Genomic DNA, 26,607 nt, shown 5'->3' on the forward strand with positions numbered 1-26,607 from the left:
AGCCTTTCGTTAGGTCCCAGAGAATTGTGCACGGTGAAGCTGGTGAAAAAGACATTTTCAACTTTAATATTATTCTATCTTCAATGATGCTCCCAGGGAGAGTGATAAAAATTACCACAAATATGTTGAACCTAGATCAACTATAGCTCTCCAAATATAAATTTATTGCAGAAGGAGACTTCTAGAAGTTTCCTGAGGGTTCTTTTTTAAGGTGAGTTAGGTAGAATGTTTACCACATGTCTGTCATGGTTTCACTACTAAGGAAGACTTTCAGCAGTTAATTAGAGTGTCATATAATTACTCAGTAAAGTCTTCTTGTGGAAATCTCAGGCAAAAGTGTTCTTATGATGAACTATTTGAGTGCTGCTTCTTGCTTAAGTGAAGTTCCATGAAGACCATGCATTTTGAGGTCCAACATTGAGGCCATACTTTAAGGAATATTTTGTTAATCTTTTTCTAGGCATCTGGGGTCCGTACAAGAATTAAGCTTTTACCTTTAGAATGCTTTTTCAGACCATTGCCAGGAAGACTTGATCTGCTATATTACTGCAGATGGCTGTCTCTAATACACCAGTAGTTATTAAAGGCTCAAATAATGGGTTCTTAGATTTTTCCCCAATTTTTCCTTTTTTATTTGTAAAAGGCTTCTATAAGAATTACTGTACATGCACAAAAAGGCCCCATTTAGAAAATAGTGTGTGAATTCCCATTCTGTACAGTAATGGTCCATATAACTGTATTAAGTCAGTTCCTTTAATAGGGAGAGTGCCTTTTTAGTTTGTGAGAAATCTGCCCCTGCTGAGATTTGAACCAGGTACCCTTGGATCTAAAAGCATTTGCTTTACTCTTTAAAGTGAAATCTTCTTAAGGTGGGGGTGGGGGGGGGAGTTCTCTTTGACTTTGGAGCCATATCTTTGACAATTTTATTTTTCTTTCTGAATTACTTTCTCAGTCTCTTTTCTCTACTCTTTGTTTTATCTGTTCTAGGGTGTTTTTTTGTTTTGTTTTGTTTTTCTCATTTGCTCCTTTGGCTAGCACTGGTCTTTAACAATATGAATAAAAACCTCTGTATCTAATATCAGCATTTAATACTTAATTATGGCAGTATTGTTAAATACTCAATAAATGTCAGATTTCAGGATTGAACTGCAGAGTCTCTAATAATTCCCAGCTTTAAGAATGGATAAATCTAAGTTGTGTCATTTTAAAAAATGATTTATTTTTTTATTATTATTATTATTTTTTTTGCTTGGAGGAAAAATACTTGAATTGGATGCTCTCTGTGTATTGTTTGATGATGAGCATTCTGCAACAAGGTTTCTCGAATCTGCTTCTTAAAAATACATTGTGATAATTAAATAAAAGTTAATTTCTTGTATACTCTTAGAGTCTCATTATATATCCACTAGCTAAATTCTAATGGTTGTGCAATTTGTGATGTAATATTCCATCATTCTTTGCAAACTTTATCATATTCTGTAAGATTTAATAAGAGAATTATAAACACTTGTGAGCTTTTATAAGATGATCTTGCTCTATACTCAAACGTAGATTGGCTTCCAAGTGTTTTCTAAACAAAACAGTGTGGTATGGGACAATAAGTTATAATATTACAATAACCAGGGTGATTTTTCCTCCTCCTTTGTCCATTCAGATTACAGTAGCCACAGGAAACAAGGGTTTAGATCTTTAGTTCCCATTGTTTCATCATTAAGCACTTGTGAAATGCTCACAATATGCCAGGTGCTTTACTGAACATAAAAAGACTTATTCTTACATAGGATAAAAAAAGTTTATTCAAGGATAACATTAGACACATTGTAATTACTCCCACTGGAAACATAGTATAGCAAAAAAGGTTTTAGCCACACAAAAGGAAATTTAACAAGGCATGTTTTCTTTTTGTTGCAATTCCAGCCCTAATTCTTCACTCATAGCTCTCTGAGGCCAAACATAACAATCTAGATCTGGATTTGGTAATTTATTCAAGATTAGAATGTAACAAAAATTTATTATGCAATAGGATCTTCCAAAAACATGGAAGCTTGTATGAGTTCTTTCTTAGACAGTCAATTGTAATTCAGCCCTAAATTCCTGAAGTCACCTTGTATTTGCCCTTGAATTGAGTCTTCAGTAATAGCTACAACTTTGAAGTTATCAAAGGTGACCTGAAATCAGGCTGAGCACACTGGAGAATCTTTGTGTCATAGAGTAATGTCAGTTCTGTACTAGATCAGGAGATAAAACCAGAAAACGAATGCTGTTTATTTACCCACAATCTGTTTAGTGCCAGACCTAATTAACTATCCAACACATATATGAAAGTTTGTCAAAAATGTTTGCAACAGAGCTATTATTCAATAAATATTTGTGGAACAAAGAAAGTTTCAAGATCTGTGAGGAGAAAAGATAAATCATAATCTCTGACCACAAGAAAATGAAATTATCATTTGAAAACTAATTAGATAGATTTATAACTGGGAAGTGCAGGGTCTGAATTTCTGTTTCCCTGACTAGGCCAAAGTGTTAAAAATAGTGTTTTTTTGTTTTGTTTTGTTTTTTGTTTTCAAGACTAATATTAGGCATTTTTAAGTTTCAAGAGCAGTAAGAAGGTTCTACTGAACCCTCCCCCAGATGATTTCTCCCTTCTCAACTGTTTTCTGGAAAAAAAAATTAAGAGAGAGTTCACAATTTTAGTGGTAAAGATAAAGGACTTAAATGCTTTGTTCCACTAATTGGAATAGTCAAGATGAAAAAGCTTACTAGACCCTTTCTTGTTTGTCTGGGACATGGATATTAGAAAGCAGGAAGTCATCAGGTGCATGAAGAAGGTAAAGTAAATATCACCGAAATGATGCTGGAATGCAGAAAAAGATCATTAGATTTTAAACTTCTTTCTTCTGCTTTAAAAAGAAATGTAAATGCTGTATACCACAATTTCAAAAATTCTGGTTGTTTTTATATAATTTTCCTGGTAGTATGTAGCATGAACATTAGGAGAACAATTGTCTCCTGGCAATGATTATTGCTTCCCCAAACATAATTCTATATACTTAACACCTTTTCTTTAGACTAAAATTCTTTATTAAAAATAATAATTATTTGGAAATTAATTATTTAATAATTATTTGGAAACATGAATTACAATTTAAAATCACATACATGATTGCCTCCACTGTATTTTCCCTAATTAATTGCACTGTCATCTCCAGCAAAATAACTAGCACCTTGAAAGAAGGAGAATCAGTAGGGTAAAACCTAAATGCAGGTACAGACTGTATCTCCCTTCTCCCTGTTACCTCCACTCTCTGCCATCCTAACCTCCATCATTCAAATCTGTTATCTGGGGTTCTCCACTCCTTAAAGTGACATTAATACAAGTTAAGTACTGTAGTATTTTTCCTAGCCATTTTTAGATAGTGAGTTTTACAGTTAATTTGGCAAAAACAAGTTTACATAACTGTTATGAAAATGTCATGCAAAGGATAATGTTTAAAAATACTCTGAACGTCACATAAAGTCACAGCTTCTCCCCCTTTCCAGCTTGGCAACTGCTTTAGGCACAGGACAGAGGAGAGGTTTTGTTTGCCTTCATCTTTGTTCCTTATTTTTGACTCTTCTAACCTGTACTCCTCTTGCTAAATGAAGTTTCTAACCTTTCCACAGATGGAGTGAAGAAAAGAAGTTAGAAAAACTAAAGATCTTATTTGATGACATAAATTTGATTCAATGGCTGCTCTTCTTAGGAAGGGACACCCAAGATTCCTAATTCTGATTCTGCCTGAGAGTTATGTTATGAATTTATTGGAGACGACCTTGTTGACATCCTCCAACACAGTGATCTCACATGGTAAGGTTTTCTATTTAGCTAGTTACTTACAACTTCAATTCTCAGGGCATGGGCAGCCCAAGCCACATACACTCTTACTGATGAGGCTTCATTATCACTTCAGGAATCTCTCTTGTGAAAGTCCTTTCCAGATGGCTTGAGTTCAGTTTCCTTCCACATGGTCCACATTTGTCCATGGACACCTCACATTTTTACATCTTTGCTTCTACCAAATAAAGGTTATTCTCAATGTCATTTTCTCTCTCTATCTTCCTGTTATTCGGGGACCTCTGGTCATAGTTTTAGCCTTTTAATTTTTATAGTACAGGTCAAAAGCCACCTGATTCTGAAAGACACATATAAAGCTTTCTCCAAGTGGCCCTGTCACATTGCCTCTATCCCCACTCTTTCCCCATGGCAAGGGAAAATTCAATAATTTTATTTAAAGAAATTCTTTCTCCATAAACAGCCATTTTTCTTTGCTCCTCTAACCTTTACATATCCTCAAGGAAAGTGTTAAGGTAAAAACCAGGAAACTAGTTTTTAACTACTGACATAGTTTGGGTATTTGTTCCCTGCCCAAATCTCATGTTGAGTTGTAATCCCCAATGCAGGGCCTGGTGAGAGGTGTTTGGATCATGGGGTTGGATACCTCATGACTTGGTGCTGTCTTCATGATAGTGAGTTCTCATGATATCTGGTCATCTAAAAGTATGTGGCACCCCCATCCCCACTCTCTCTTGATTGCTGCTGCTTTTGCCTTTAAACATTTATAAATGCAAATGCCCCTTTGCCTTCTGCCATCACTGAAAGCTTCCTGAGGCCTCCCATAGAAGCCAAGGAGATGACTGCACCATGCTTCCTGTAAAACCTGCAGAACTGTGAGCCAATTAAGACTCCTTTTTTTTTTTTTTTTTTTTTTTTATCACTTACTCAGTCTCAGGTATTTCTTTATAGCAAAGCAAGAATGGCCTAATACAACTACCTTTTTTTTTTTCAAGTCTTTCATAAGTAGTCTTGTTTCTTATTTTGGGGTTCCTTGGCATTTTTAATACTCATTCTCTATATTTGGGACTTGGCTAAAACAAAGAAGTAAAACCTTACTTTAACATCCTCTATGACAGTTGATTATTAACTTACCCAACCTTCTTTTAACTTGCTAACTAAAGAAGGTTAACTTACTTACCTTTATTTCCTGTTGGAGACATCTATCACAAAACCAAAGCTCTTGCCTCTCTGAGTTTGAAAACTTCTAAGGGAAATAATGAGACCAATTAGGTAAAGAAATATAACCATACATAGTGTATTTATATGTATTTATATTTCTAAATAAAGACTCTCCTCAGTTAAGACAATATTACTCCATTATTTGTTCTCCTCTTAATTTTACATAAATTCAGAGACAAAGACCATGCTATTCTCCAGCCCTGTGTTTCTGTGCCTGGACTTTGCCCAGTCAGAGGGCCTATCTTGTATATGGCCCACATGTGGGTATACAATATTCAACATCTCTTCCACATATTCTTAATTTCTGACTAAGCCATTTTCTGTGAGACATAGCAATGCCTCATCTCTCTTTTTGGTCAGTTCTTATCAATTTAACTCACTTTGCATGTTATTTTGAGTTGTTTGGTTATCCTTTCTACTTCTACAAGGGAATACTACTTATAAAATAATTCATTACTATAAATTTATACTTTAATTAATCCAGTCAGCAATTTTTTTAGTTTTATTTCGGAGGAATGTTGGGGACTTCAAGGTGAATAAGGAGAAATAAGACATGCACAAAAATGTAATGCAATATATAATCTGCTGAGTGTGATTAAGACAATTAAGAAAAATGCCATGAATATTGAGAAGAAAGATTTATTTTTGACTAAGAGGGGTGAGACACCAGGAAAGACTTCTGAGAAGGAGTTCTACCTCATGTGGACCTTGAAAATATGGTAGAAGATTTCCATAGTAGAGATATTATACCAGATTGAGAAAACAGCATGGACACAGTGAAAAAATATTGGGCCACTTTTTGGCCAAAACTTTTTATTGTATATTATATATCAATCAGAAAACAAAAAACTGAAAAGGAAGACTTCAGCCGGACTTCGGCAGGTTATTAATGCCAAGATTAAAGAGATTGGACATTATTCAATAAAGAAAGAATGAGAGGATGGTATTGAAATTTCTGAGGAAGAAAATTAACTGGTTGGAACAGTTACTTGGAAACATTAAATTGGTGGCAGAAAAAGTGAAACATTTATAAATGCAATGGTCAAAAACAGAAAATAAAAAGTTGTGGGGAAAAGAAAGAGAGATCAACCTGTTACTGTGTCTATATAGAAAGAAGTAGACATAAGAGACTCCATTTTGTCCTGTATTTGAGATGCTGTTAATCTGTGACCCTACCCCCAACCTTGTCCTTGCAAGAGACATGTGCTGTGGTGACTCAAGGTTTAATGGATTTTGGGCTGTGCAGGATGTGTCTTTGTTAAACAAGTGCCTGAAGGCAGCTTGCTGGTTAAAAGTCATCACCATTCTCTTAATTTCAACTACCCAGGGACACGTACACGGCCAAAGGTCGCAGGGACCTCTGCCTAGGAAAGCTAGGTGTTGTCCAAGGTTTCTCCCCATGTGATAGGCTGAAATAATGCTAAAAGGTTTATGGAGATGTTTGCATATGCATCTCAAGGCACAGCATTTTCCTTTAAACTTATTCATGTCACAGAGGTTTTTGTTCATATGTCTTACTGCCGATTTCCTCCGTACAATGATCCTATTGTCCTGCCACTCCCTTATCTTTAAGATGGTAAAGATAATTATCAATAAATACTAAGGGAACTCAGAGACCGGTGCTGGCGTGGGTCCTCTGTAAGCTGAGCGCCGGTCCCCTGGGCCCCCGCTTTTCTTTCTCTATACTTTGTCTCTGTGTCTTATTTCTTTTCTCAAGTCTCTCGTTCCACCTAACGAGAAACACCCACAGGTGTGGAGGGGCAGGCCACCCCTTCAAAAAGTAAACATGAATTTGAGACAATGATCTAATCTAGAAGCAATAAATTCCTGAGTGAATGAGTATAGTGGGAGAAAACAGAGAGGAATAAGTATGAGAGGGAGCTATTTCTATGGTAGAATGGAAGACTTGAATTGGACATGGAGATTAGAATTGAAGAGTGGTCACTATGGCTTCAAAGTTTGTACCCTGAAGGCACAATTAAGCAAAATAGGGAAAAAGAAGTTGCAGTATGAAAAATACCTGATGATGTAAAAGCAAGTGTTATTTGATGTTCAGAGAGGAGAGCAATCAGAGGTTGGAGTAGTTAAGCAAAGGCTTCATTTGAAGCTTTGAAAGTTAAATAAAAATTCTCAGTAAAAATGCAAGATAGAAAAGAAAGATAATGGGCAAATAAAAGACCCTAACTCTTTTCAATTTGAGTCTACATTTTCTAATAAAAAATGTTATTATAGATTATTCTGTCCTTTAGATAGCACCTGAGATGATCAAGAATACTAAGAACCGAGGTTTAGATTTACTTAGGATGTTACTTAAGATAGCTCAGTTTTACTAGACTTTTTTGAATTTCATTTTTTTCTTTGTTTCCACTTATTTTTAAATTATCAAGCAGTAAAACTGTTTTTTTTATGTATAGTTCTAGGAGTATTGATAAGTGCATAAAGTCCTGTAGCGCCACCAAAATCAAGTTATGGAACATTTCTATCACTGGAAGAAATTCTCTCTTATTGTCCCTTTGTAGTTAGCCCTTCCTCCTACATCTAATTATTGGTAACCACAGATCCATTCTCCTTCCCTGTATTTTTGCCTTTTTCAGAAAGTTATTTTGGTAGGCACAGTTTTAAGATGTCATGCGTCCCTTGTTATAATAACTCTTGTCATTATGCTACCTTATATACATGGGCCTGATATAATCACACAAACTCCTTAAGAACATAGAGTGTGTGACAGCTGGTCACAGAAAAGGAAGTGAGAGATTTGAAGCAGATTCAATGTACCATTGCTGGCTTGTAGATAAGGAGGGACATGTAGAAAAGACCTGAAAGTGGCCTCTAGGAGCTGAGCGACAACAAGACACCTGAGTCCTACAATCATTAGGAACTGCCTTCTGCCAAGAACCTGCATGAGGGTGGAAGTTGCCTCTTCTCCTAGAAGCCTGAGATAAAAGCCCAGCCCAGTGACATATTGACTTAGACCTTGTAAGAATCTAAGCAGAGAACCCAACTCGGCCTACCCCAGACTTTTGACATATAGAAATGTGAGCTAATATATGAATGCTGTTTGAAGCTGTTGAGTTTGTGGTAATTTGTTCTGCAGCAATAGAAAATACAAACAGTAACATAAATGGAATCATAGAGTATGCCGCCTTTTAAGACTGACTACTTTGATTCAACATAACACATTTGAGATTCATCTGAATTGTTTTGTGGATCACTGAGTACTATTCCACTGGATGAATGTACCACAATTTGTTTATCTATTCACCACTTGAAAGACATTTAGATTGTTGCAAGCTTTTGGAGATTAGAAAAAAAAAGGCTGCTCTCATCATTAGTGTACCAATTTTGTGTGAAAATAAGTTTTCTCTTGTATAGCTACCTAGGAGTGGTATTTCTGCATTATATAAATATATGTTAAAATGTGTAAGAAACACCAAACTTCTCTGAAGTAGCTGTATCATTTTGCATTTACATCAGCAAACTATGAGAATCCCAGTAGGTATTGTCAGTCTTTTTTATTATTTTAACCATTCTAATAGGTATACAGTAGTATAGCATTGCTAAATTTGATTTTAAATATATTTATCACAAACTTTAAAGATTCTTCACAAATTATAATTTTGATAAAATTGTGCCATAAACATTAACATGTTTTAGCTGTTTCACTGAAAATATGCCTTTGACCATTTATATGACTGTATTTATATTTTACTGTTTTATAACAAATTTTTGCAAGCTCAGCAGCTTAAAACAACATTCATTTATTAGCTCAAATTCTATATGTCAAAAGCCCATGGCAGGCTTTGTTGAGTTCTCTTCTTAGGTTCTTTAAAGGTAAAAGTCAAGGAATCAGTGTATTCTCGTGAGATACTAAGAAAACATATTTGGTCCAAGGTTTATTCGTGTATTCAGCATTTACTGATATCAGCTATCAGCTATGGACTAGAAACGATGCTAGGTACTAGGGATAAAAGAGGATACATATATGACCCTGTCCTCAACAAGTTCAGGTTCTCTGAAGAGTCAGATGACATAATGTGTATTTGTAATATAGTCTGGTTGTTGTCATGAGGGAGGTATGTGAACAGTGCTATTAGGTCACAGTTGAGGAAGCAAAGGATTCTGCTTGAGGAAGCCAGTTAGTGAAGTGATGAGATATGACTACAGATATACAATGATTGAGACTGAAGACTTAAATTAGCACTGAGGATTTATGTAAAGTTGACTAGGGATGTCCAACTGGAATCACTTTGTGTAATCTAATGACTAAGATATTTTCTCTCAACTTCTTTAAAATTTTTGGAATCCTCCCTAAATAACTGTGTTGGCTATATTGTTAAGGATAATATATGACATGATTTTGTAGATCGCCAATAGGAAATATACTCATTCTTACAGATGTGTTTTTTTTTTTGGTAAAAACACAAAATGGGCATAACAAAGATGTCTTGGAATTTTGTTTTTTTGAGAAGCACCAATAAATACTGTTAAACAGCGTTTCTTGGTAGAGTTTTGTTAGTTTGATGTTTCCTTTCTCTGGAAATTAGTCAATGATTTATGCAGTACATATATTTGTGAGTATGTGTGTGTGTATGTTACAACTAATGAGCATGTAAGTGACTACCTCTGGTAGAGCTATGATCTTGGAATCACGTACTCAAGAATGATTTATCCATATTCTATTGTGAATAATGCACTATGTTTTAAATGTAGTTAAAGAGACATTTGCAGTTCTGTTTTTCAAGTACATCCCGTATTTCCCATATCCAGGGCCAGAGTATATGTGGCAGGACTGCATGTGTGAAGAGCAAATGAGAATAAATAAAATTGTGCCAAACAAATTAGAGATTGTACGTAATTGAATAAATGTAGGGTTAATCATCCAATAATTGAAAAAGCATTTAAAAAAAAATTCTCACACACTGTGCCTGAGTTCTTAAGAAAACATTTGGACATTTTGAGTTTTATTTGATTTTAAATTTCAGAAGAGTTTTCATTGAGGTAACATTTACTTTTGAGGTGTGTAATCTGGGCTCAGCAGGTTGTAATGCTATAGCCTTTGATGTTCACCAAGTTTGTTTATGAACTGTGCTAGAGATGGCAATCCAATATCTTCAACAACAAAAATTCAGAGACAAACACAGGACATCTTTTTCTGTGCTGTTCATAACAATGTCTTTACTGCCAGAATGTAACCAAGGATCTGTTAGAAATGTAAACAAGATTGCCTTTGTGCACCAAAGGGAATGTGATCGGTGTACCAATTTCAAAAGCTAGTGCATTTTAGGTGATGTGAAATGTATTACAATGTGTGCAATATTCTAAAGCATTTCTAAAGTTGCCTGAAGTAGAACATAAGCACTGAGTCTACAGAATTTTGAGTGATTTGTACATACCAACATGTTTCCAAAATATTAAGTATGTTTTCTTTTGTCTTTTTTTGGCTTTTGGCAGCCCATCAGCTTAAACTAGGTTTGCAAGAGCCAGTGAAACACCATATTGCAATTTTTGAGAGCTCTGCTTTTGATGGCTTGCAATAAACCACATAGGATATTCCCATTGGGGGAAAACAAGTTATAAACTGTCATGAATATTACAATTTACATGATTTGGAGCTTGGGGATCTCTTGTTTAGATTTTTAACTCCAGCTAATCACAGATTTTCTGTTTTGAAAAAATGGTTTGAATATAAACCACTCAAAGAGGCACAACAATGAGGCAATTTCGACAAGCTAATTAATTTCTATAAAAAAGAGGAAGAAATTTCACATGTTCTGAATTTGCTTCTGAGAATGGCTCAGAACATACGCTTCATTTGCAGAATCAGTCAAAACCAGTTTTACTGATAAACAGAGTAGAACTCAACTGTCTGGGTCTAAACATGACACCTAGCCAGGTAGCACTGTGAAAATACATTAACGTTCATCCAAAAGAGGTAATTAGAAAGTGTCAGATGAAAACACTTAAAAAAATTAAAAAGAAAACTTTACTACAGACAAGAAAAGGATTTTCATTTTTATAAAACTACTAATTTAGAATTTTAAGTGATAGACTTATCATCTCCATTGTTTTCAAAGAGGTCAGAATGATGGCAGATCTCGAGCTCTTTTTGTTTGTTTTCCCCCAAAACATAGCTATTCTTAAATTTTCTACAAATGCTACCATCTTATCAAAATTACTTTCAAGAGAAATATAGGTCTCAAGAATAAATAAATCAAATGAATAACCCATTTGGGCATCTTGTAAAAATAAATATAACCCATCTATCATAAATGTTTTATGAATTTTATTAAGAAACCACTTTTTGGGCCGGGCGCGGTGGCTCAAGCCTGTAATCCCAGCACTTTGGGAGGCCGAGACGGGCGGATCACGAGGTCAGGAGATCGAGACCATCCTGGCTAACACGGTGAAACCCCGTCTCTACTAAAAAATACAAAAAAAAAAAAACTAGCCGGGTGAGGTGGCGGGCGCCTGTAGTCCCAGCTACTCGGGAGGCTGAGGCAAGAGAATGGTCTAAACCCGGGAGGCGGAGCTTGCAGTGAGCTGAGATCCGGCCACTGCACCCCAGCCTGGGTGACAGAGCAAGACTCTGTCTCAAAAAAAAAAAAAAAAAAAAAAAAAAAAAAACCACTTTTTGACTTTTAAATAATTTAGTTACTGATCTAATTTCAAAAATCATTGTATATATCTTTTGTTCAGTTTATAAATGGGCTACATTATATGTTTAAATAAAACATAAACCATCACTGTTCAGTAGGAAACCCCTTACTACTCATTAGCTTAACAAATATTTATCAAGGATGAGAAACCATCACTTCAGCTCATGTCGATGCTACTATTCCAGTTGGAGCCACCAGAGTCTCTCACCTGAGTCATGGTGATAGCTCTTAATTGATTGCTTTGTTTGCTTTGTTTCTGTTTTTTTTTTTTTTGTTTTTTTGTTTGTTTGTTTGTTTTTCTTATAGCCCATTCTGAAAAAGAAACTGGAATGTTTCTGTTCAAGTATAAGTCCTTTTATAACTCTTCTCTATTCAAAATTTCCCAGTCACTTCTCATTTTATTAAGAGTAAAATCCAAAGCCTAAATCATTCTACTGGCCTCAAAGATCTTAAATGATCCTTTGTTGTCATCTTCTCCTTCTGACTGCATCCCCCACCTCTTTTCCACTTGCTTAAGCCTTCACAGATCCTTAGCAAATTGGGCCATTCCTAGAGTGTACCAGGCAGTTTCCTACCTCAGGATATGTGCATCTGCTCTTCCCTTTGTCTGGAAGGTCTTTACCAGCTCCCAACAAGACATGCTGTCTCATGTTCTTGAGATTTTGACTCAAATGTCACCTTCTCATCAAGCACTTCCTTAGCCATCCTAAGATTCTATAGCTATCCAATCCCTCCACGAATAAATTGATCCTATCTGCCTTCTCTTGCTCGATTTTTTTCCCCTTCCAGCACTTATCACTACATAATAGACTATGTGTTTACTTATTAATCTTACTTATTGTTTATATCTCTCCCTGGAATATAAATTTCATGGGGGTAAAGAGTTTTGTTGTTTTTGTTTATTTCTTTATTCTTAGCCTCTAGGACAGTGCCTGACATAAAATATGATACTGTGAGACAGGTACTGCTGTAAGGGCTGAGATTCAGGAGTGAACAAGATAGATAAGTTCTGCTCTTATGTCATTAACTTTCTAGTAGGGAAAACAGATAATAAGTAAACAGGTAAATAAGATCACACAAGATGAGGGATAAATGCTATGAAGAATAATATACCAAGGAAACATGATAGACAGTGGCCGTAAGCAGTGATATTTTGGCTTGAGTCATCAGAGAAGGCATTTCTGGGAAGTAACAGCTGAGCTGGAGCCTGAAGGACAAGAAGTTGGGCAAAGAAAGGTGTGTCAAAGGCTAAGTGGAATAACACATAGAAGAGCAGAATTTTATATTTAATCACAAATTACATTAATTTTTGTTTTGTTTTGTTTTTCGAGACGGAGTCTTGCTCTGTTGCTCAGACTGGAGTGCAATGGCATGATCTTGGCTCACTGCAACCTCTGCCTCCCAGGTTCAAGCGATTCTCTTGCCTCAGCCTGCTGAGTAGCTGGGATTACAGGGATCTGCCACCACACCCAGCTAATTTTTGTAGTTTTAGTAGAGACATATTTCATCATGTTAGTCAGGCTGGTCTCCAACTCGTGATCAGCCCACCTCGGCCTCCCAAAATGCAGGAATTACAAGCGTGAGCTACCGCACCTGGCCAATCACATTCATTATTAATCAGCAAGAGTTTATTTTTTCATCTGTGGTTAGATGGTAGACTACTTCCTAAAGAAGTTAAGATACGGTGCTTACTATAAATGTTCTAATTATATACCTGGGGACACAACTTCACTTATATGAAGCAACAAATAATACAAGATGGAATTTCAATTAGAAGACACAAGATATTATTGACGCAACCCTCATTTGTTACAACTAATGATCTGGGCTAGCAAATGTGGAAGAGTAAAGTCTAGAAAACCTCTGAGCAAAAGGATAGAAATGGGAATGAGTATTGTGTGTGGAAAGAATAATGAGGAAATGTGCTTTACTGTAATCGAGGTACCGTGGTGGAGAGAGGAACTCAGGATCATTGAAAGCAAGACAAATTAGGGCTCTTTTGCTAAAAACTACAAGAGCCGTGCTGGGTTCTTCCATTTTGCTTATCCCTACATTCAATTCATCTGCAAGACAGATAGGCTCTGCCTCCCAAATATATCACAAAGAGTCCTCCTCCTTTCTATCTACTACTCTATGTAATCCACTATCCTCACTTGCTTGGAGGAGAGTTCTTACCATTCTCCCTGTTTCTACTCTGTGCCCCAATGTCACATTCTTCTCATAACCCTTGGGGTAGTCCTTTATAAATATAAATCAAATATTGTCACACCCACCTCTGCTTCAAAACATTCAGTAACTCCCTGTTGAACTTAGAATAAAATTCAAACTCCTTTCCATGACCTACACATCTTTCTAACCTACCCTTGCCCTTCTCTCCATCTCAATCCTTTATGAAGATTCCTCTGTCTTATTATGCTTTAACCACACCTACTTTATGATCTTCATTTTCTAGAAACTATGAGGAATGAATAGGCTTTAGAAACTTAGTCCTTTGTATGCCCTCTGGGTTAAATGTTTCACTCATCTTAACATAGCTTTCTTATTTTCATTATTCATGACTCACCTTAAATGTCAAGTCCATATGGAGGCCCTCCCTGATCATCTGATAGGGTTTGGCTGTGTCCCCACCCAAATCTCATTTTGAATTGTAGCTCTCATAATTTCCACATGTTGTGGGAAGGACCCCGTGGGAGATCATTGATTCATGGGGGTGGTTTCCCACCACACTGTTCTCATGTGGTGAATAAGTCTCATGAGATCTGATGAGTTTATAAGGGGTTTCCCCTTTCACTTGGCTCTCATTCTCTCTTGTCTGCCACTGTGTAAGATGTGGCTTTCACCTTCCACCATGATTGTGAGGCCTCCCCAGTCACGTGGAACTGTGAGTCCATTAAAGCTCTTTTTCTTTATAAATTACCAAGTCTTGGGTATGTCTTTATCAGCAGAGGGAAAATGGACTAATACACCATCTTATCTAAAATACTACTGCCTATCATTCTATATAACTTACCCAGTTTCATTGTTTTCCTAGATTTTAACCATTTTGTGAAAATACTTCTTTTATGTCTCAACCTATTTATCATTTATCCCTCTCTACCAGAATGTAAGCTCTGTGAGAGCAGAGATTCTGTTTGTCTTGTTTCTTACCATGAACCAAGAGTCTAAAAATCATAGCATATCTGAAACACAGCTGGTAGATAATAAATTTTGTCCAATGAATGAATGAAAATAGAAAATCATTTAAAATGATTTTTATGAAACAGGAAAAGCATATTTTAGAGTAGGTTGGTAAGGAGATCCTGAAGTATCTGCACTGAGACAGGAATTGAGAGATTTCACAAAAGAAATAAATGGGGCCCACTCACTGACAAGAGATAGAGAATTGCAATGAAAGGAGAAAACATTCAAGAAGATTCATTCTGTAATCATCAGTGAATGAGCCAAAAATAATGTTTAGAAAAATTCTGGTAGGTACATTAGTTGTTGTGGGATGTGAGTAAGTAGCAAAGGTTGGGATGTTAGTAAGTAGCAAAGGTTGTGCTTTTGTTGTGGATAATTCTGTGCACAAATTTGTTTCTTTTTTATCCTGTATATTTTTGCAATATTATTGTTATTCATATTATTGTACATTTATTTGCAGTTGTGGGCCCATAATGAGGTGTGAACTGCTCCCTTGGAGTAAATTAGGTATTTCTGGGAAGTTCTTATCATATCACTGGAGCCATCAGGGTACTATTGAGCAAGCAACTATTCCCCTGACCCCCAACCTGTCTCTCCACACAAGCCTTCCTCATGATCCTCTAGCCTCAAAGAAAAATCTTAATAAATCACCCAACTGTATTTCTCTTTCCCAGCTTCTTTCTATCAGAATAGCTTTCAGCCCCTGCTTTATCTTGAATGGTTTGTCTGGAGACTTGACTTATTGCATGCCTCAGGAATATTTTATGTTCTTAAGAATCAAGGACCCCAAAGAAATTTTGTTTATGGGGTTTAGCTATCAATACTTGCCATATTAGAAATGGAAACTGTGTGCTTGCAAGATAATGAAAGTGAAAAATTAAATATTGCTATTAAATAACATTGTTATGAAATATTGTAATACTTTTTAATACAACTTATCCTTAAAGGACAAATACTATCTTTTTAGAAGAGATTGTAAGCTGAAGGAAGAGTTATTTGCTGAAGCAAACAAAAAATTGGATCTTCCCTCTTTTTTCTTTGTGCCTAACATTTTTATCTTTATTGATCTATACTGTTCATCTTCCCTTTACTTCCTTAAATCATCATTATATGGAGATGAATATAATAGAAATGCATTATTTTAAAATGCATTGTTATAATATGCTATCCGGTTATATTTTCTTTTTTTTTTTTTTTAATTAAAAAATCTCTGAGACAAGTTGTGATCTAATTCTGTAAGCCAACATCTGTGTTAAACAAATTTTGGTTTGAGGTGTTTAAATGATATTTTCTTCTTTGAGTCAGTAATTTTTAGTAATAACAACAAACAAACAAAAGTTGAGTGTTCACTTGCCTCCTTTTAAAACACTTTTTATTTGATATAAATGTCATTTTGGAAATGCAACACATTAAGCTAAATGATTTGGCATGATTCTGTTTAATCAATTAATTATATTGTTTGGTCCTGGGGACACAGGATACATAAATTTTGGTTAAGGAAAAAAAAGAAAAAAAAAGAAAAAAGAAAAAAAAGGACACAGAGAAAGGAGAAAAGGTTATAATGAGGATCCTGGGAAGACAAGGTGAGTACCTTTGCTGGTGAGTAATTTGAAAGTTATTTAATCTCTTTATACCTTGGTTTCCTCATATGTAATATGGGAATCATAATGGTATACTATTTTTTTTTTTTTTTTTTTTTTTTTTGAGACGAAGTCTCGCTCTTGTTCCCTTAGACTGGAGTGCAATGGCATGATCTTGGCTCACTGCAACCTTCACCTCCCAGGTTCAAGCGATTCTCCTGCCTCAGTCTCCTGAGTAGCTAGGATTACAGGCGCCTGCCACCACTCCCTGCTAATTTTTGTACTTTTAGTAGAGACGGGGTTTCACCATGTTTGCCAGGCTGGTCTCGAACTCCTGACCTCAGGTGATGCACCAGCCTCAGCCTCCCAAATTGCTAGGATTACAGGCGTGAGCCACTATGCCCGGCCATGGTATCCCATTTTTAAGAGATGCTGTAAAAATTAAATGACTTGAGTTTTGAAAAGTGCTTAGAACATTGCTTAGAGTTTTAATATATTAAATTTACCCATTTTAATATATGCAGTTATTATAATTATTATTGTTACTAAGAAGATAGCCCTAGACAAAGAATAAAAGAGTGAACAGGGTTAGAAGAAAACAACATTCTATGCCTTATTTACAATATTCTTTATGGTAGGGTCTGTTTAAACATTTAGACTGTTGACATTTCTGTATTGCTATTAAAATGAAATAATTACTTTCCAGATGTTTCCTTCTTTCTGTAAAGTAACATACCTATACATATCCAGATATCTATTGATTCTAAAGTAAAGAAGCTTCCACTTGAACCCAAGTCCTCCTATAATCACTCTGTTATTCTCCATGTAACTTTTGATACCAATGGCCCTGCCAAGAGGTGGCTGTCACTGCCTTCCTGTCCTCACCACCTACTCTCTTCTCAACAACCTAGCTTAATTGCTATAACAACAATGTCAGTGCTTTTATCACCATCAACCCTTTCTCAAATTGGGACTACATTTAGAAATATTGGCAAAATAGGGATAAACTTTGGAATCCACAAAAACTTAGGTTAAACTCTTTTCCAGTTACTTAAGCCAAATTAGCCTCACTTCCTTAACTCTAAAGTAGGAATAATCAGGGATGAAGAGTCTGCAACACAGTTCCTGCCACATAATCTCAGACACCAAATGGTTTATTGTTTAATTCATTTTATGTGCATTTTGAAATAACTGAATTTTTAAAAATTTGAAAAATTTAAGTCTCATATTTGAGTATCAAATTTGAAGGTGATCAAGAATTGTGCTGTTTTAAAGGAGCAGGTGGAGTTAACTGAAATTGTGTTTGTAGTATTGTCATTTGGCAGCAACACTTTCTGGCAAACAGAAATTCAAAATAGACATCATCATCATTCATGCTCTACATATATCAGAATTTTCTGAGTAATTTGGTAGTAATTGAAGTATCCATTTATAAATTACCAATATTAACATATTTTAAATTTTATAACAATGTTGCTCAAGTTCTTAACTTGTGGTATGAACACTATTGTTGAAAACATAAAAAAATTTGGAAAGATGTTTAGATGTGATTAAAAATCATTTGAAGAGGATTTAAAATCTCCACAACATCCTGTGCTATTACTGTAGATGAAGGAATTTTAGAAATGGTGTTAAGAAAAATAGGCATGGTACGGTGGCTCATGTCTGTAATTCCAGCACTGCCAAGGTGGGCAGACCATGAGGTCAGGAGTTTGAGAGCAGCCTGGCCAATATTGGTGAAACCCCATCTCTACTAAAAATACAAAAAATTAGCCAGGCATGGTGGTGCATGTCTGTAATTCTAGCTACATGTGAGGCTGAGGCAGGAGAATTGCTTGAAACCAGGAGGCAGAGGTTGCAGTGAGCTGAGATCACACCATTGCACTCCAACCTGGGCGACCGAGCAAGACTCCATCTTGAAGAAAAAAAAAGAAAAAGACAAAGAAAAAAGAAAAATAAAGAACACCTTTTGATTCACATACTTCATTATAGAAGTAGGCAACAAATATTGAAAAAAAAAAAGAGGAAAACAGAAATGTGTGAAATGACATGCCTGCAAAATTAAAAACCAAGGTCAAGTGCCCCTAAGCCATGTTGACTAGGTATTAATGCATATCAGAAACACAACATTCTGGAACAAGACAACGATGCCCAGTCTCACCACCCTTATTCAATGTAGTACTGTAAGTCTTAGCCAGAGCAGTTCATCAAAAGAAATAAATAAAGGGCATCCAAATGTAAAGGAAGTCAAATTGTCCCTGTTTGCAGATGACCTAAACTTAAATTAGAAAAACCTAAAGACTCTACCAAAAAAAAAAAAAAAAAAAAAAAGCTTATCTTAGAACTGATAAATGAATTCAGTAACGTTTCGGGGTACAGAATTAATATACAAAAATCAGCAGCATTTTTCTTCTGAGATTTTAGTACACCCATCACCCAAGCAGTGTACACTGTGCCCAATGTGTAGTCTTTTATCCCTCATTCCCCTTCCAACATTCCTCCAAGTCCCCAAAGCCCATCATATCATTTTTATACTTTGCCTCCATATAACTTAGCTCCTACTTACAAATGAGAACATAAGACAGTTGGTTTTCCATTCCTGAGTTACTTCACTTAGAATGATTGTCTCCAACTTCATCCACGTTGCTGTGAATGCCCTTATTTTTTTTCCTTGTTAGGGTTGAGTAATAGGCCATCATATGTATATACCACATTTTCTTTATCCACTTGTTGGTTGATGGGCATTTATTCTGGCTTCATATTTTTGCAGTTGCGTACTGTGTTGCTATCAACATGCATGTGCAAGAGTCTTTTTCATATAATGACTTCTTTTCCTCTGGGTAGATACCCAGTAGTGGGATTGCTGTTCTTTAAGGAATCTCCATACTGTTTTCCATAGTGGTTGTACTAGTTTGCATTCCCACCAGCAGTGTAAAAGTGTTCCCTTTTCACCAAATCCTTGCCAACATCTGTTATTTTTGATTTTTAAATTATGGTCATTTTTGCAAGAGTAATGTTTTGTGGTTTTGATTTGAGTCTCCCTGATAATTTATGATATCAAGCATTTTTTCTTTTATGTTGGTTGGCCATTTGTATACCTTCTTTTGAGAACTGTCTATTCATGTCTTTTGCCCAATTTTTGGTGGGATTATTTGGATTGTTGTTGCTGATTTGTTTGAGTTCATTGTAGATTCTGGATATTAGTCCTTTGTCAGATACATAGTTTGCAAATATTTTCTCCCATTCTGTGGGCTATTTGCTCTGCTGATTCCTTCTTTGCTATGCAAAAGCTTTTCAGCTTGATTAGGTTCCATCTATTGGTTTTTGTTTTGGTTGCATTTGCTTTTGGGTTCTTGATCATGAACTCTTTGCCTCAGCCAATGTCTAGAAGAGTTTTTCAATGCTATCTTCAAGAAATTTTATGGTTTCAGGTCTCAGATTCAAATCTTTGATCCGTCTTGAGTTGATTTTTTGTAGGTGAGAGATGAGGATCCAGTTTCATTCTTCTACCTGTGACTTGACTATTATCCCAGCACTATTTGTTGAACAGGGTGCCCTTTCCCCACTTTATGGGATGTGTTTCCACTTGTTTGTGTTGTGGATGATTTCTTTCAGCAGTATTTTGTAGTTTTCCTTGTAGAGATCTTTCACTTCCTCAGTTAAGTATATTCCTAAGTATTTTATTTTTTTGCAGCTGTTGTAAAAATGATTGAGTTCTTGATTTGTTTCTCAGCTTGGTTGTTGTTGGTGTATAGGAGTGCTACTGATTCGTGTACATTGATTTGTATCTTGAAACTTTACTGAATTTATTTATCAGACTAGGAGCTTTGTGGATGAGTCTTTAGGATTTTCTAGGTATACAATCATATCATCAGTGAACAGCAGCAGTTTAACTTCCTCTTTACTGATTTGGATACCCATGCTTTCTTTGTCCTGTCTAATTACTCTGGCTAGGACTTCCAGTACTATGTTGAATAGAAGTGGTGGAAGTAGGCATCCTTGTCTTGTTCCAGTTCTCAAGAGAATTGTTTTCAACTTTTCCCCATTCAGTGTAATGATGGCTGTGGGTCTTTCATAGATGGCTTTTATTACCTAGAAGTATATCCCTTCTATGCCAATTTTGCTGAGGGTTTTAATCATGAAGGGATGCTGGATTTTGTTAAATTCTTTTCCTGTGTCTATTGAAATGATCATACAATTTTTCTTTTTAATTCTGTTTATGTGATGTATCACATTTATTGACATGCATATGTTAAACCATCCCTGATATGAAACCCGCTTGATATGGTGTGTTATCTTTTTGATATGCTATTGGATTCAGTTAGCTATTACTTCACTGAGATTTTTTGCCTCTGTGATCATCAGGGATATAGGTCTGTAGTTTTATTTTTTGTTATGTCCTTTCATGGTTTTGGTATTAGGGTGATACCAGCTTTATAGAATGATTTAGGGAGGATTCCCTCTTTCTCTGTCATTTAGAATAGTTTCAGTAAGATTGGTAACAATTTTTTGAATATCGGAAAGAATTCATCTGTGAATCCATCTGGTCTGGACTTTTTCTTGTTAGCAATTATTTGTATTAATCTTTCAATCTTGCTACTTGTTATTAGCCTGTTCAGAGTTTTTACTTCTTCGTAGTTTAATCTAAGAGGGTTGCATATTTCCAAAAATTTATCCATCTCCTCTAGATTTTCTAGTTTGTGTGCATATAGGTATTCACAATAGCCTGGAATGATCTTTTGTATTTCTGCAGTATCAGATGTAACATTTCCCCTTTTGTTTCTAATTGAGCTTATTTGGATCTTCTCTCTTCTTTTCTTGGTTAATCTCATTAATGATCTATCGATTTTGTTGACCTTTTCAGAGAACCAGCTTTTTATTTCATTTATCTTTTGTATTGTATTGTTTGTTTCAATTTCCTTTAGTTCTGCTCTGATCTTTGCCATTTATTTGTTTGTTTATTTATTTATTTAAGACGGAGTCTCGCTCTGTCATCCAGGCTGGAGTGCAGTGGTGTTATCTGAGCTCACTGCAACTTCTCCCTCCTGGGTCAAGCAATTCTCCTGCCTCAACCTCCCAATTAGCTGGGATTACAGGTGCGTGCCACCATGCCTGGCTAATTTTTTGTATTTTTAGTAGAGACAGGGTTTCACCGTGTTAGCCAGGATGGTCTTGATCTCCTGACCTCATGATCTGCCCAACTTGGTCTCCCAAAGTGCTGGGATTACAAGCGTGAGCCACTGTGCCTGACCCTGTCATTTATTTTCTTCTGCTGGGCTTGGGTTTGGTTTGTTCTTGTTTCTCTAGTTACTTGAGGTATGACCTCAGATTATCTACTTGCATTCTTTCAGACATTTAATTCTATGAACTTTCCTCTTAGCACCACTTTTGCTGCCCCGGGGTTTTGATAAGTTGTGTCACTATTATTGTTCAGCTCAAAGAATTTTTATATTTCCATCTTGATTTCACTGTTGACCCAAAGATCATTCAAGAGCATATTACTTAATTTTCATGTCTTCGTGTATTTCTGAGGGTTTATTTTGGTGTCAGTTTCTAGTTCTATTCCACTGTGGTCAGAGAGGGTATTTGATATAATTTTGATTTTCTCAAAATGATTGAGACTTGTTTTGTATCTTATCATAAGGTCTATCTTGAAAAATCTTCCATGTGCTGATGAAAAGAATGAGTATTTCTATACATGAACAATACTCATAATCAAAAAAAATTAATATTGTTAAAATGATACTATTCAAAGCAATCTACAGATTCAATGCAGTTCCTATCAAAATACCCATGATGCGCTTCACAGAAATAGAAAAAAAAAATTAAAATATTTATGGAACCACAGGAGACCCTGAATAGCCAAAGCAATCCTAAGTGAAAAGAACAAAACCAGAGTAATCACAGCACCAGACCTCACAATGTATTACAAAGCTGCAGTAACCAATACAGCACGGTACTAGCATAGAAACAGACACATAGACAAATGGAATAGAAAGAACAACCCAGAAATTAATCCATGTATCTTTAGTGAGCTGTTTTATGTCAAAGATGCCAAAACTCACTGGGGAAAGGACAATCTTTTCAATAAATGGTCCCTAGAAAACTGGATATCTATATATATGCCAAAGAATGAAACTAGATTATTCACCTGTCACCCTACCCAAAAATCAACTCAAGATGGATTAAAGACATAAACATAGGACCCAATACTATAAAACTACTAAAAGATAACACAGGAAAAATGCTTCAAGACATTGGTCTGGAAAAAGATTTTATGAGTTAGACCTCAAAAACACAGACAACAAATGCAAAAATAAACAAATAAAATTATATCAAAACTGAAAAACTTATGCACAGCAAAGGAAACAGTAGAGTAAAAAGACAGTCTACAGAATTAGTGAAAATATTTGCAAACACTCATCCAACAGGATATTAATATCCAGAATATACAATGAACTCAAACATTTCAACAGCAGACAAAACAAAACAAACAACCTAAATTAAGAAATGGGCAAATGAGCTGAACAGATATATATTGAAAGAAGACATATAAATCTTTAACAAATATATGAAAAAATGCTCAACATTACTAATCATTAAGAAAATGCAAATGAAAATCACAATGAGGTGTCACCCCAGTTAAAATGGCTATTATCAAAAAGAGAAACAATAACAAATGCTGTCGAGAATGCAGAAACAAAGGGAACTCTTACACAATACTTGTATAAACTAGTAAACCACTATGAAGAACAGTATGGCAGTTCCTCAAAAAACTACAAATACAACTGCTGTATGATCCAGCAATCTCACTACCAGGAATTTATCAATAGAAAAGAAAAACATTATACAGAAGAGACATTTGCACTCTTATGTTTATTATGGCATTGTTCACAATAGCCAAAATATGAAATCTATCTAGGTGTACAGTAACAGATAAATGGATAAAGAAAATATGGTATATATTCACAAGAGAATACTATACAGCCATAAAAAAGAATGAAAGCCTACACTCATGGCAACGTGGATAGAACTGGAGGACATTATGGTAACTGAAATAAGCAGGGAAAAGAAAGCTAAACACCACATTTTCTCATTCGTATGCAGAAGCTAAAAAGAGTTAATCTCACAGAAGTCAAAAGTAGAACAGAGGGTATTAGAGGTTGGGAGTGGTAGGGGGAAGGGAGGGCTAGGTAAAGATATGTTAAGGGATACAAAATTCTGTCTAGATAAGGGGAATAAATTACAGTGTTTTATACCACTGTAGTATGACTGTAGTTACTAAGATATTATATAGTTTTAAATAACTAGAAAGAGAATTTTGAATGTCCTCAAATACAAAAAATGGATAAATGTTTGAAATGATCAATACATTAATTATCCTGATCTGATCACTGTACATTATACATATTGAAACACTGCTATGTACCCCATGAATTTGTACAATTATTATTTGTCAATTAAAAGCTAAAAATAAAAAATAACATTTACATTTAGTCCTATGGGAATATTCATCTTAAAGTATATTTGTTTTGAGTTATGTGAGGTCTTCATTCCTTTCAAAATATCGGACCACCCAATATCTTTAAGTTCAAATCTTATTTCAGCCCCTGTGTGCTGGTGCAATGCTTAAACAATTTGTTTAAATAAATGTTCCTTATAAAGTTTACATTTATAAACTGATAAAAAAATATTAAAACTACCTCTGATATGCCTTTATAAAAGAATGAAAAATGTATCCTGCAGTGAAGAAGCACATTTCCCCCTCTGCAAGCTCCAGGATGGTCTTAGGCTATATTTTCCTTGTAGAGCTCCAGGAAATTCCCTTACCTGTCCTTCACATGGCTGACCTGTATTAGAGATGATGATTTGGCAAAGTCCAGCAGCTTTTTTGATACTCCTCAGGTATATATAAGTTAACAGTTAGGGCCTACATATCCAACTCAGCTGTGACAATTGTGAAGTCAAGACCAAGATGCTTCTTGTTTACTGAAACCTGCTGATGACTCCGCCTAACCCCAATTCTTGACATTTTGACCCCATGGGTACCTACACCAGAGGCAGCAAACCACTTAGTGCTTCCTAGAGACACAGGGGATGAAAAGTGTATCTGCAACACCATTGTATACTTGACAGCCCTTTGAGGTCCTCAGCATCATGTGGCTGTCCTGGAATACCTTCTACTTATGGTCCCCAATGTTAACAAAGGGTGAGAACCCTTCGTTAGGGCTAAGTAGGGCACTCGCCTGAAGTCCTAGAGATTGTTGGATCCTATGTACAGCTAATTCATTCTTTCAGTATATTTATTGATGAAGACATGGCTCTGCCTAAAAATAATTTTTATAATACATTCACAAAACAACACAACAAGACAACAAGCAAACAAGACAAAAAATAAATAGTTTGGACCATAATTTGCTCTTACTTTAAAATGAGATACAATTATTGAAAAATTAGAAACTAGAAATATTCCAAATGGAAGTTATTTCTGCCAAATGCTACAGACATAGTGTATGAGAAAGGTTTTCCCAAATTACACAGTATGTCAGCTCTGCATATATTTTCTATTCTCAAAGCCTCCAATCTAACTGTTTAAATAAATGCTGCTCGGAGAGCTGATGTGAATAAGAGCTTTATTATCTAAGCTGCTTATTTTATGAAGTCGACTTTTTTCTCAAGGCTTACTTCAAACATATACCTTCCCCCCATTCTACAACTCCTGCCATCAGGATTGTGAACCATGTTTATAGACATAAAAATGCAAAACGGGTTTTATTACCCTGACTTTTACATTTTAGTTTATCAGATCCACTTGAATCCACAAATAAATGAAAACTATAGAAATGTGGAAAACTATATCTCTACCCGATTTTCATATGTATTTGTAGAATTATGTGAATCGTCCTTACAACAACAGTTTCTTTTTCCCCTAACAGTATGCAGAATTGTTTTTAAAGTAAATTAAAACAAAATTACTTACCAACTTTTTACTATAAGATTTCTAAATAGAAACTGATTTATGATGACAGTTTAACGTTCTTGTTATCCTGAGTGATATTAAAATATGTAATAAATATTAAGGGCATGGCTGCCAATCAAACAGAAGGGTTATTGACTAAATGGAGTTGTCCCTTACAGATAACTGTGAGATCAGCTCTTATATAGCCCTATTAGTTTCTCCTTTTTCTGTAATTTACATGGCTTTTTTCTAAAGGAGAAACACAGAAAATAAAGAGGATATTGGATAGTTTTTGCCATTCCATCTAATCTCTGTAGGACAAAATGCTTAGTTGATAAATTGGGACCTGCAATGCAACTAGAAGGATTTTTAAAAGAGTATCAATTTTAAATTAATTCAACCAAGAGATTGTTGCTGAATATATGAATTTGTTCAAATTCTTCCAGTGCATGAGTTATCATTTATAAGTTATTTTGCTGGTCAGAACACAATGACATCTAGGACAGTTTGAAAAGTGCAAAATTGCTCCAATAAAGCACATTGTCCAAATTTAGATTGTGGCAGCTAGGCACACAAGCTTGGAATCCACTACTTTTTTATAATCAAAAAAATTGACTACTCATTTAGCCCATTTTATGGTCAAAATAGGCCCATTTAGCCTATTTTATGATCAAAATAATTATATAGATCATCTACTGACTGCCAGGTATTGCTGGGAACACTTTACTTACCTTAGATTAGAGCTGCATCTTCTGCAGGTTTACATTCTAAAGTTACCTTATAAAGCTGGATTCATTAATATCAAAATTATCCTTGAAAATCTCTTATAACAGCATCACCATGGAGACTGAAATTCCACCCCTCAATAAATATGGAACCAATTTTTTTCCTTAGCTTTGAGACAGGTTGCCATTTCTTGCTTTAATTACAGATTAAATAATTATCTTGTACTTAAAGAGAAATGCTTATTTTAAAACACTGTATAAATAATGTGAGATGGCAGGATGCTTACACCACAAGAGATGCATTGCACCTGAGACTAACTGGAGGATGAACACACACACCTCTCAGATTGGAACATAATTTCTTTGAGTGTAGAAGTAAGTGGAATCTCCTACGTCTTTCAAAAGTGCTATTTCTTATTCTTTGCTTATCCATTGTACTTTTGCAGCCCAA

The sequence above is a fragment of the Macaca thibetana genome, chromosome 2 (assembly GCF_024542745.1).
Source record: "Macaca thibetana thibetana isolate TM-01 chromosome 2, ASM2454274v1, whole genome shotgun sequence".
NCBI classification, from domain to species: Eukaryota; Metazoa; Chordata; class Mammalia; order Primates; family Cercopithecidae; genus Macaca; species Macaca thibetana.